The sequence below is a fragment of the Cyprinus carpio genome, chromosome B9 (genome assembly GCF_018340385.1).
Source record: "Cyprinus carpio isolate SPL01 chromosome B9, ASM1834038v1, whole genome shotgun sequence".
In the NCBI taxonomy this organism is placed as follows: domain Eukaryota; kingdom Metazoa; phylum Chordata; class Actinopteri; order Cypriniformes; family Cyprinidae; genus Cyprinus; species Cyprinus carpio.
The window spans coordinates 20,095,120-20,102,378 of record NC_056605.1 but is presented as its reverse complement, the minus strand read 5'-3'; positions in this window follow the sequence as shown (position 1 = coordinate 20,102,378).

The following is a 7,259-nucleotide window of genomic DNA, read 5'->3' as shown; positions in this document are numbered from 1 at the left end:
GAACATAATGTTCTTTCTAGTGAATAGCAACATAATTTATTTTCTTCTGAAATAACACGTCCAAATACATTGACTTTGTTTGAGCTGAGGTCACGAGGGAATCATTAGGATCAGAACTGTCATTACGATACATATTTGCACACATAAATTCAAATCTGCTCCATTCATTCAAATCACCATCACTTTGGGCATTAGCTAACGTTAGCGTGTATTGTTGTTCTAGACATTGACATATGTCAGGTGCTACCTGACTAGCCTCTGATGAGCTCACTGACCATGATCGTCGAGACTGTCAGGGGACCCTGGACCTCCAGCATGGAAACTTGACGTTCAGAGTCAATCAAATGAACTCCTTCCAGTCCACTAGCCTGAGCAATGAACAAGCTACCCAAAACCAATAGCTTGGAGCTGACGACATCGATGGAGCGATCCCACATGCACCTCATGGGGTAAGACATAGGCCCTACATTGATAAATATGAACAATGGCACTGAAAGAATAAAAGTCAGTTCAGCATAATGACGATAAATCAGAGATATGCTTTCTTTCTCAGTGCCTTGAGAACTGTTTTGAAGCGAAGGTATCAAATTGGACTAATATTTGCAAGAGACAGAGATGTTTTTGTAGTATTCAGAGAGCTCCACGGGCGCACGGCCTCCTCATGTGACGACCAGACAGTGAAAATAAAAAAAAGGATCAGTTCTACAACTTACGGCACAGGAATCCATTCCGCACAGACTGCTACTGTATTGATGTTCATCTTCAACCGTTCCTGGTGTTTTAATAACCTGTGGAGGGCCACTTGTAAACTCTTGATGTGGGCAAAGTCAAAAACTTGTAAGATATTAGATATGCGCAGTAATATCAAACCAAATCCTTGGAGCACCAGGCTTTTTTTGCTTTCACATTTGCTTTTAAGATTTAGTCAAAGGTGCTCAATGAGAAAAGTACGAAAGAGACATCTGGGAAGAAGCTTATCTGCGACGTTAAAGGGGGTATCTGTACGCAACTTGATATTTTGAAAAGAGCCATCAACATTCATTTCTGTCAGCTCATGTGAATTCTTCTGAATGGCGTTTGCCTGTTCTAAGTATCGTTATACGCAAGAATAACAGCAGGAGAGAGATGTGGGGAGTCTCAGATACAGTTTACCGAAAGTACGAGTTTTTAGAAGACGTTGACTGTCTCCATTAACCGATTGAAATAAGCGCTAAAACAAAATCAGTTTGGCATAAAATGCATACTTTTCCTCCTCTATGTTTTACTATCTCACATGTTTTTGAGTTTGGCGGAGTTGATGATTTTTTATTTGGTGAGAGCAGCTAGTCAAGTCAAATTACCTTCTCCTCTTGCTGCAGTCAGTAACTTTTTTTGGTTGAAAATGATCCGAAATCAATATTTAAGCAAGTACATAACCAGCCAGTGTTCAAAAATATCGCCTTACTTTAGCCCGATTCACAACTTTAGCTTACAATAATGTTTGCTAATTTAAATTTGAGTGGTACTGGTGGGTTTTCTCGGGAAATTCGTTACGTCATTACGTCACATCTGTAAACATAAAGAAGTCCTGGCTACTAGGCTATCGCATGTGAGGATCCTGCAGGTGGCAGATCGTTTATAAGTTTTTCTCACAGCATCTAGAATAATTAAATTTACCATTTTGATGGCGGGTTGTAATCCCGACAGGATTACGTGTTTATGAAACACATGTGAATGAAATTAAATTGTATTCCAGTTTTAAATGTGCATCTGATGACAGAAAGCCTGGGATTAAACAAGATCTGTATTTTAAAGACAAAGGGTTGGAAGGTAGCATTATTTGCTTTTTGGGTTAGGGTTAGAATTTTGTAGCATGAAATTTGAATGGTATGACAATTAGAGATTAGACTGTACATTATTGTTTCTCCTCTATGCCCCGCCTTCTGAAACGTGTAGATATTTACAAGGCTTATTGGTCTGAAAAGCAAGGTGTGTTCTGATTGGCCAGCTATCCAGTGCGTTGTAATTGGCTGAAGACCTCAAGTGTGTGATGCAAATGTTACGCCCCTTAACATATTATGATGCCCTGTCCGGAGACATAAAAATACAACCCATTGTAAACATGATATAAACATGATTTCTAGTCGTGTCTTCTTTTGGAAGGCCAAACAAAGTAGTTTCGCTTTCTCAACGAAACAGCATCACACACCTGGAGGCCTAGATTGAGCGGAGGCCGGCTTGAGTGAGCAGAGTCGGGCAGCTTGAGAACGGCATGGGCGGCAGATTCTACGAAGGAGCATCCGTTGGGCTTGCGGCTACCACATGTGACGACCCCAGGCTGGACTCCGCTTCGTCCATGGTGAAAGCCAATCTGGCGATCCACAGTGCAAAGTTGATGTAGTGCCTCAATGATCAGCTCCAGGCATGATGAAGCAGATATCGTACACTTTTGGAAGGCTAAACAAAGTAGTTTCGCTTTCACAGTGAAACACAGTGTCTATACGACATGGCGGCGGCGGCAACAACAATACTACAACGAGAATAAAAGGTACACCTTCTTCTTTGTGTGAACATCTGGGCAGCGTTATGCAAATCTTCCCACATAGTGATGTAGAGATGTGGGGGCGTGTTAGAACGAGGTGTTTTAGGGGGATGTGGACGAGTGTTAACTTTTATAAAGAATATCTCTTTGGATTTGAGACTTTAGTCTTTGCAACTTTACAGATCTTCTTTATGCACCAAGAGCTTGTAACAATCCAAAGAGAAAGGAAAAATTTAAATCGCATCATATGACCCCTTTAATAATTTGAGAATAAAGTATAACAACAATAATAATTTGCACCGTTTGATATGATATGAGCTAACCGATTTTATTATTAAATCACCATTGGTAGCGCGATTTATAGCAATGCTTTTTTCCTCAGTTGGTCAGAAAAATCATGGCAGACATGTTACTTGACTGACTGCCACACATACACACATACAAACATCAAAACATTAGATTCATCTGCCCTGGAGCCTTGCCGTTGCACAACCCACTCAAGGAAAATTATTCCGCAAACAGCTGCAATTGCAGGTTTTCAAACAGAGATGGTGCCAAAGAGGCAAAACTTATGGACTGCAGCTTTAAGTCTGATAAAAATACTGAAATAAACAGGTAACTCCAAACCTTATGCTGGTTTCCTTGACAAATACAACATAAAGGTGGAGAACAAGAGGGGTTCTGTCCCATTAAGTCAGTAAGTCCTTATAAAACCAAACTCTGAGAGCATCTTTAGCCCTGCTGCTGCCCTCCGGCAGAGAACCGCTATGTTTGAAGATCAAAGTTGTAGAGGTGTGACTCTAGGTTTATATGTGCAGAGAAATTGAAAATTTCCCTAAACTGGAGTGGTCTGTATAAAAAATAGTAATGTTTTTCAAAACAGGAGCTGTACCTTTTTTAGCAGCGTTCTCAGGGCTGAATAATACAAAGTGCACCTTCTGAACTGAGTTTTAGTGAGTAACTGACTTGCGTCATTAGACTTCAATTAGTGGCTCAAATCTGAAATCCATCTGTAGGTAGGTGTGTGTGTGTGTGTGTGTGTGTGTGTGTGTGTGTGTGTGTGTGTGTGTGTGTGTGTGTGTGTGTGTGTGTGTGTGTGTGTGTGTGTGTGTGTGTGTGTGTGTGTGTGTGTGTGTGTGTGTGTGTGAAATCCACCTACCACCAATGAACCATTATAGAAAATAGAAGAACAAAAAAACTACCCGTAAGTGGCGTATTTTTCTATTCATAACCTTTTATACAATAATTACTGAAATAATTTAACTGAATACTCTTAATATGTACTTTGAAGAGAGATTTAACCAGCCATTTCCCAGAAACTCATAATAGTGTATTGCTGGAATGTCAAAATTATTTAGATCTAGCAAAACATCATGTGGCTCATGTGTTTGCAGTAGCATGACTGTACTTCGTAATTCACACTCAACTCCACTTGTGTGACTCACACTCAAAATGACTCCCATGAGTGAAAAACACTCATTCAAAGTGATCGTATATAAAAGGTAAAGTGTTTAGCAGGGGAGGTTTTCAATGGCTTGGTCATGTTTGTCCTAAATAGGCGGTGCCAAGTTGGATTTCCTCCAGGAATTAGGCTTTTTGTTTGTGTCTTTAGGCCAGAAGTGAGAGCTATTCCTGCTTGCTCAAAGTAAGCTTATACATTTCTCATGAGAAAGGCTGTGTACGTCCACTCCTCATGACATGAAAGTCTCGGTTTTGTAACAGGAAGCTTAACTGTACATAGACTTCCACATAAACATACTATAAGAGAGGGGTGGTCTGAACAGCCAGGCAGACAGAGAAAGGAAGAGAGAAAAGGCCTGAGCTCTGCTTTAAGAAGAATTATATACAGTGTGATGCTCCTGAAGAAAAGTCTCAATTAAATAACATTTATTTTGTGTTGTTCATTTGTTTTTCGATTGCTTACAAACCTATTTAGAAATATGATAAATTTGGCACACTGTCAAACTTAATACCTCTCTGTAACAAATTTTTAACATAAAGCAGAATGTCAAAATCTATTATATGAAATTGCTAAAGGATCAGTGAATGTCTCGGTTTATTTAAATAATTACCGTCACTACTGCCTGGTTTCTCGACACTTAAAGTTAAAAGTGAATCTATATGGCACATTTCTCCAAACCGTTTTTTTTTTTTCCTTGTGCGTAAAACGTCAGTAAATTAACGTGAACCTTGAACCACTAGCTAATTAGTTATGTGTAACCGTTTCTTGTTTTCCCCCACTTTATCAGAGACAAATGTACACAAAAGTATCGATATTAATACATTTTCATCATTAACAACAACAACAACAAAAAAGTATTTGTTAAAATAATCGTTTTAAAACTATATTCCGCCCTCAGTGCATGGCGCGTGACAGGCCTGAATGACAGACAAGTTAAAACATTAAATTAGCCAACATTTATAAGCTAATGGAAATTATTTTAATCGAGGTATGATATGTAACTATTTGTTCTTAATAGAGATATTAAAACAACAGTTTTCGCGTTTAAATAAATATTGTTAACACATGAGATTTAAGTGAGCGTTTTCTAAATGAGCGCCTGCCACTTTTTCTTCATCCTTTCCATCCTCTTCTTTCTCCAGTGGCGAGTTGAAATGTATACATTGCAAACATGTTTACAAATAACGTTACATAACATGTTACATAATGACATGTTACATATAGCTATAGCACTCTTCAAACCATGATCTATGAACATGACAAGTGTCTATCTAGCAGTGGCAGTCAGTAATTCAAGTTTATTTTCTATAGCGCTTTTTATGTCAAAGAGTAAACATACAATTGATGTATGTTTGAAGCTATCTTTCGAAAGACATAATTTATTTATATTGATACATTCAGCTAAGTTAGTCGGGATTTTGTCAGCTTTATGTGCTTTTATTATTATTATTATTTATTTATTTTAGTCGCTATATTAATGTTATAGGCCTAATATTAGTAATAGTATATATATATATATATATATATTTTTTTTTTATATTATGTTGTGTGTGTGTGTGTGTGTGTGTGTGTGTGTGTGTGTGTGTGTGTGTTTGTGGCCTGTGTGTGTGTTAAAGTTAGTTATTTTGCATTTTATTTATTCATTGGACAGAAATATTTACTTAAATTTTAAAATATTTTATATTTTCAAAAAAATCGCTTTTTCTCACAATAAAAACGTTTTATATTATTTTACTCTTGTATCAGCTGTCAATGTAAATGTACTCAGTTATAACATTTGCTCTCTTTTTGGCGTCAGGTACACTTGAACATGAGCCCCAGGAAAACTATTCGTTTATTTGTCTGTAAATTCGTTATGTTTAATTACATAATTTTCAGATGGTTCAAATTTCATCAACATTTAATTACAATTATTATAAAAAAAAAATAAAAAAAATACTGAAAATGCTGAATAAACCGTTGCTTTGGCCGTCTTAGTGAGGATCTCAATTAGCAAGAGCGGTGTAGCGTTACGGCAGGTCACATAAGGTTACATGGACTCTCCGTGTTACACAGGCCATTTTGTTTACAATTTGTCTTCATTTCACTCTTTAACCCAGCGCAAAACAGATTGATATACATTTGAACATTTGAAATGTAGAAATTGTAACGTTAAATGTGTATTTTGTTTTTATGTGTCATCTCCTGTTATCAGTCAAAGCACTTTCATTCACGTTTTTCTGTTCTCCACTTTGGCAATAACTTATTAATATTTACATAAGTCATATCATTAATACCATAGTTAGGTGGAATACACTGGCAAATCATTTTCGCTTAGCTAGACATGGTTACTCAGAGGACAGCCACTAGGTTTTTACAAGCCCGTATAGGTTTGATTTGATGCAAGATGATGCACTGATTTTTAACAAAGGCAATGATTATAATATTAACAATATAAATAAAACCCTTTCTATAAAACATATAACCTGCATTGATCATTTAATTTTACTGATTTGATCTGTGATCTGCGGACACGTTATTAACTAAAACGTCCGACCTGATTATCACCTGTCTTTCCTGACTTAAAGAGGTAGCTGCTTTGATTGTAATGTTTTTGAAACATTATTCTAGTTGTATAACGAGACTATAACACAAGGCACATTTGGCACATAGCCTACGTCTGATACATTTTTGTCTGATACATAATCAGATATATTTTATGTATTTGTACAAATGCGTACATACGAAGTTGAATACGAATAAAATAATTTAGAATTCATTTTACAAAAGAAACTATAATTAAAACTGATTAAGACAGGGGTACAATAAGGCGAAATAATATGATCCCAAAACGTCTCTCGAATTGGTGATCTCTCTTCTTGGGGAAAAAATGTTCCAAATTAATTATAACAAAAAGAGAAGCAATAGAAAAAGGGGGGGGGGGGGGGTCTGCCATAGTTCACTGTTATTTCATTCTGTGTGTGAGAAAACCAGTGGGACTACTGTGTGTGTGTGTGTGTGTGTGTGTGTGTGTGTGTGTGTGTGTTTGGGAGAGAGAGAAAGAAACTGCGCCTATATGTCTGCGCATATTCTGCAGGTGTGGATGAAATCGGCTGGAAAATTAAGGCAGCCATTGGTCTAATCATTGATAGTGAGGTTATTTCCACCGCCTGTGAACAATTACAGCTCTTGGTTAACATTTTGGTGTTATTTAGTAACATTTTCTAACATTATAAAATCTAACATAAAATATATTTATGTATTTATTTTCCTGAAATGTAAATGGTGAAATTTAGA